Source organism: Bufo gargarizans, chromosome 4, assembly GCF_014858855.1.
Source record: "Bufo gargarizans isolate SCDJY-AF-19 chromosome 4, ASM1485885v1, whole genome shotgun sequence".
NCBI lineage: Eukaryota > Metazoa > Chordata > Amphibia > Anura > Bufonidae > Bufo > Bufo gargarizans.
Genome location: NC_058083.1, coordinates 61,373,078 through 61,379,742, shown reverse-complemented (window position 1 = coordinate 61,379,742; position 6,665 = coordinate 61,373,078).

The window sequence follows — 6,665 nt, the reverse complement described above, 5'->3', positions numbered from 1 at the left end:
TACAGCTTCACGCCATACCTCGCCCGTTTAGAGGGAACATACTGGCGGATAATGAGTCTCCCCTTGAAAGCAATGAGAGACTCATCAACCGCGACTTCCCTTCCAGGTACATAGACCTGCACAAATTTGGCCCCAAAGTGATCGATGACTTTGTACAGGCGGTCATAGGCAGGATCACCTTGGGGGGGACATGCTGCATTATCTGCATAATTGTAAAGTGGGGTCTGGTAGAGGACGTCCCCACTCCAGTAATGCCTGACACTAGGTTTCTTGACTAGGCCCATATGCAGCACGAGGCCCCAAAACGTCCTCATCTTGGCTGCACAGACGGGAGTCCAGCCACCGGGCCTAGCCAAAAAGGAGCCCGGATGTTGAGCAATGAACTGTGGGGCATACAGGTTCGTCTGCTCCAACATCAGATTCACAAAGGGGTCACTGAAAAAAAGACTAAAGTAGTCGCATTCAGTGAAGCCCACTGTGGAAATCTGGATTCCTGGTTGGCCTACAAAATCAGGAATCACGGGCTCAAAACGCTCTGGGGTATACCAGACAAGTTCACCGGTAGGGGGCCGGAAAACTAGTACGAGCCCCAGAGCTTCTCGTACTAGTGTGGGCCACAGGGTCCCTAGCATGGCGGTCTCCTTGCTCCACCTGGCGGCGTCTCCACTGCCTTGGGGTCTCATCATCATCGCTAGATGATGAGGAGGACGCGGATGACAAAAGGAAAGTGGGGTCATCCTCGTCCTCACTGGGGCTCTTGGACTCGGAGGCAAGCTGGGCATATGCCGCCTAGAACATCCAGCAGGCCATAGGGGAGTGTGTGTGTGTGATAAACTTTATTTGGTGTGCGTGTGTGTGGGGGGACGGGTGTTCGGGAACTTACCCTAAACCTAACAGACAAAAAAATAAAAAAAGGCCCAAAAATGTGATTTTTTTTTTAATTCAAACTCGCTGATCAACCGTCTGAAGTTGATCAGCGGTGAGGTGTGCGATGCGCTAACAGTGGCCGGAGTCCCGGCCACTGAAGGATCTTACAGCCACAGTCAGCGTACGCAGAAAAAAAAAATATAATATGCTTGTGCCCCAAAAAAGTTGTGGGGGGGGGGGCGGGGGGGGGGCAAGCTGCAGCACACCTGGGGGGTCTAGAGTCAGGGTTAAAAACATGGGGTGGAAAGTGGGAGGGGTTTCATCAAATCAAGCGCGCAATATCTCGGAAACCAAAGCGGCGCAAACGTTCATTTTTGCGGCACAAACGCAGCACAAACGAATGGTGTATTTCTTTTTGAAATTTAAAAACATGGGGGGGAAAGTGGGCGGAGTTTCAGCAAATCAAGCGCGCAATATCTCGGAAACCAAAGCGGCGCAAACGTTCATTTTTGCAGCACAAACGCAGCACAAACGAATGGTGTATTTCTTTTTGAAATTTAAAACATGGGGTGGAAAGTGGGCGGGGTTTCAGCCAATCAAGCGCGCAATATCTCGGAAACCAAAGCGGCGCAAACGTTAATTTTTGCAGCACAAACGCAGCACAAACGAATGGTGTATTTATTTTTGAAATTTAAAAACATGGGGTGGAAAATGGGCGGGGTTTCAGAAAATCAGGCGCGCAATATCTCGGAAACCAAAGCGGCGCAAACGTTAATTTTTGCAGCACAAACGCAGCACAAACGAATGGTGTATTTCTTTTTGAAATGTAAAAACATGGGGTGGAAAGTGGGCGGGATTTCAGCAAATCAAGCGCAATATCTCGGAAACCAAAGCGGCGCAAACGTTCATTTTTGCGGCACAAACCAGCACAAACCAATGGTGTATTTCTTTTTAAAATTTAAGAACATGGGGTGGAAAATGGGCGGGGCTTCAAAAAATCTAACGCGCAATATCTCAGGAACCGAACCGGCACAAACGTTAATTTTTGCGGCACAAACGCAGGACCAACGAATGGTGTATTTCTTTTTGAAATTTAAAAACATGGGGTGGAAAGTGGGCGGGGTTTCAGCAAATCAAGCGCAATATCTCGGAAACCAAAGCGGCGCAAACGTTAATTTTTGCGGCACAATCCAGCACAAACGCAGCACAAACGAATGGTGTATTTCTTTTTGAAATTTAAAACATGGGGTGGAAAGTGGGCGGGGCTTCAGCCAATCAAGCGCGCAATATCTCGGAAACCAAAGCGGCGCAAACGTTCATTTTTGCAGCACAAACGCAGCACAAACGAATGGTGTATTTATTTTTGAAATTTAAAAACATGGGGTGGAAAGTGGGCGGGGTTTCAGAAAATCAAGTGCGCAATATCTCGGAAACCAAAGCGGCGCAAACGTTCATTTTTGCAGCACAAACGCAGCACAAACGAATGGTGTATTTCTTTTTGAAATTTAAGAACATGGGGTGGAAAATGGGCGGGGCTTCAAAAAATCTAACGCGCAATATCTCAGGAACCGAACCGGCACAAACGTTAATTTTTGCGGCACAAACGCAGGACCAACGAATGGTGTATTTCTTTTTGAAATTTAAAAACATGGGGTGGAAAGTGGGCGGGGTTTCAGCAAATCAAGCGCAATATCTCGGAAACCAAAGCGGCGCAAACGTTAATTTTTGCGGCACAATCCAGCACAAACGCAGCACAAACGAATGGTGTATTTCTTTTTGAAATTTAAAACATGGGGTGGAAAGTGGGCGGGGCTTCAGCCAATCAAGCGCGCAATATCTCGGAAACCAAAGCGGCGCAAACGTTCATTTTTGCAGCACAAACGCAGCACAAACGAATGGTGTATTTCTTTTTGAAATTTAAAAACATGGGGTGGAAAGTGGGCGGGGTTTCAGCCAATCAAGCGCGCAATATCTCGGAAACCAAAGCGGCGCAAACGTTCATTTTTGCAGCACAAACGCAGCACAAACGAATGGTGTATTTATTTTTGAAATTTAAGAACATGGGGTGGAAAATGGGCGGGGTTTCAGAAAATCTAACGCGCAATATCTCAGGAACCGAACCGGCACAAACATTAATTTTTGCGGCACAAACGCAGGACCAACGAATGGTGTATTTATTTTTGAAATTTAAGAACATGGGGTGGAAAATGGGCGGGGCTTCGTAAAAATCTAACGCGCAATATCTCAGGAACCGAACCGGCACAAACGTTCATTTTTGCGGCACAAACCAGCACAAACGAATGGTGTATTTATTTTTGAAATTTAAGAACATGGGGTGCCAACTTCACACAGGTTAGCATTCTTAATACAGAATGCTTAGTAAAATAGGGATGGAGGGGTTAAAAAAAAATATATATATATTAAGCTCACCTCATTCACTTGTTCGCGCTGCCCGGCTTCTCTTCTTTCTTCTTCTTTGATGACCTGGGAGGAAAAGGACCTTCGGTGACGTTACTTCGCTCATCACATGGTCCATCACATGATCCGTCAAGTGGTCCATCACCATGTGATGTGCGCAGTGATGTCACCAAAGGTCCTTTTCCTCCCAGGTCATCAAAGAAGAAGAAAGAAGAGAAGCCGGGCAGCGCGAACAAGTGGATGAGGTGAGTTAAAAAAAAACATTTAACCCCTCCATCCATAATTTACTTAGTATTCTGTATTCAGAATGCTAATATTTTCCATTATAACCATATTATAAAGGAAAATAATAATGATCGGGTCTCCATCCCGATCGTCACCTAGCAACCATGCGTGAAAATCGCACCGCATCCGCACTTGCTTGTGGATGCTTGCGATTTTCACGCAGCCCCATTCACTTCTATGGGGCCTGCGTTGTGTGAAAAACGCACAATATAGAGCATGCTGCGATTTTCACGCAACGCACAAGTGATGCGTGAAAATCACAGCCTATGTGCACAGCCCCATAGAAATGAATGGGTCCGGATTCAGTGCAGGTGCAATGCGTTCACCTCACGCATCGCACCCGCACGGAAAACTCGCCCGTGTAAAAGGGGCCTAATAGCGACGCCTGTCACCTGCATGTCCTACGGACTCACAGTATTATTTCACTACCACAGCAGACTCCCTATGCGTGTTACTGCAAGGCACAGTGTTCTACACCGCTATACAGGCACAGTGTTCTACACCACTATACAGGCACAGTGTTCTACACCGCTATACAGGCACAGTGTTCTACACCGCTATACAGGCACAGTGTTCTACACCGCTATACAGGCACAGTGCTCTACACCGCTATACAGGCACAGTGTTCTACACCGCTATACAGGCACAGGGTTCTACACCGCTATACAGGCACGGGTTCTACACCCCTATACAGGCACAGTGCTCTACACCGCTATACAGGCACAGTGTTCTACACCGCTATACAGGCACAGTGTCTACACCGCTATACAGGCACAGTGTTCTACACCGCTATACAGGCACAGTGTTCTACACCGCTATACAGGCACAGGTTCTACACCCTATACAGGCACAGTGCTCTACACCGCTATACAGGCACAGTGTTCTACACCGCTATACAGGCACAGTGTTCTACACCGCTATACAGGCACAGTGTTCTACACCGCTATACAGGCACAGTGTTCTACACCGCTATACAGGCACAGTGTTCTACCGCTATACAGGCACAGTGTTCTACACCGCTATACAGGCACAGTGTTCTACAGCTATACAGGCACAGTGTCTACAGCTATACAGGCACAGTGTTCTACACCGCTATACAGGCACAGTGTTCTACACCGCTATACAGGCACAGTGTTCTACACCCTATACAGGCACAGTGTTCTACACCGCTATACAGGCACAGTGTTCTACACCGCTATACAGGCACAGTGTTCTACACCGCTATACAGGCACAGTGCTCTACACCCGCTATACAGGCACAGTGCTCTACACCGCTATACAGGCACAGTGTTCTACACCGCTATACAGGCACAGTGTTCTACACAGCTATACAGGCACAGTGTTCTACACCGCTATACAGGCACAGTGCTTCTACACCCCTATACAGGCACAGTGTTCTACACCGCTATACAGGCCAGTGTTCTACACCGCTATACAGGCACAGTGTTCTACACCAGCTATACAGGCACAGTGTTCTACACCGCTATACAGGCACAGTGTTCTACCCCGCTATACAGGCACAGTGTTCTACACCGCTATACAGGCACAGTGTTCTACACCGCTATACAGGCACAGTGTTCTACACCACTATACAGGCACAGTGTTCTACACCCTATACAGGCACAGTGTTCTACACCGCTATACAGGCACAGTGTTCTACACCGCTATACAGGCACAGTGTTCTACACCACTATACAGGCACAGTGTTCTACACCGCTATACAGGCACAGTTTCTACACCACTATACAGGCACAGTGTTCTACACCACTATACAGCACAGTGTTCTACACCGCTATACAGGCACAGTGTTCTACACCAAGCTAATACAGGCACAGTGTTCTACACCACTATACAGCACAGTGTTCTACACGCTATACAGGCACAGTGTTCTACACCACTATACAGGCACAGTGTTCTACACCGCTATACAGGCACAGTGTTCTACACCGCTATATTACAGGCACAGTGCTCTACACCGCTATACTGGCACAGTGTTCTACACCGCTATACAGGCACAGTGCTCTACACCACTATACAGGCACAGTGTTCGACACCGCTATACAGGCACAGTGTTCTACACCACTATACAGGCACAGTGTTCTACACCACTATACAGGCACAGGTTCTACACCGCTATACAGGCACAGTGTTCTACACCGCTATACAGGCACAGTGTTCTACACCGCTATACAGGCGCAGTGCTCTACACCACTATACAGGCACAGGGTTTCTACACCACTATACAGGCACAGTCTTCTACACCACTATACAGGCACAGTGTTCTCACCCACTATACAGGCACAGTGTTTCTACACGCTTACAGGCACAGGGTTTCTACACCACTATACAGGCACAGTGTTCTATACCACTATACAGCACAGTGCTCTACACCGCTATACAGGCACGTGTTCTACACCGCTATACAGCACAGGGTTCTACACCGCTATACAGGCACAGTTGTTCTACACCGCTATACAGGCACAGTGTTCTACACGCTATACAGGCACAGTGCTCTACACCCTATACTGGCACAGTGTTCTACACCGCTATACAGGGACAGTGTTCTACACCGCTATAAAGGCACAGTGTTCTACACCGCTATACAGGCACAGTGTTCTACACCGCTATACAGGCACAGTGTTCTACCCGCTATACAGGCACAGTGTTCTACACCGCTATACATGCACAGTAGTTACTACACCGCTATACAGCACAGTGTTCTACACCACTATACAGGCACAGTGTTCTACACACACTATACAGGCACAGTGTTCCAGTGTTCTACACCGCTATACAGGCACAGTGTTCTACCCACTATACAGGCAACAGTGTTCTACACTATACAGGCACAGTGCTCTACACCGCTATACAGGCACAGTGTTCTACACCGCTATACAGGCACAGGTTCTACACCGCTATACAGGCACAGTGTTCTACACCGCTATACAGGCACAGTGTTCTACACCGCTATACAGGCACAGTGCTACACCACTATAGGCACAGTGTTCTACACCGCTATACAGGCACAGTGTTCTACACCGCTATACAGGCACAGTGTTCTACACCGCTATACAGGCACAGTGTTCTACACCGCT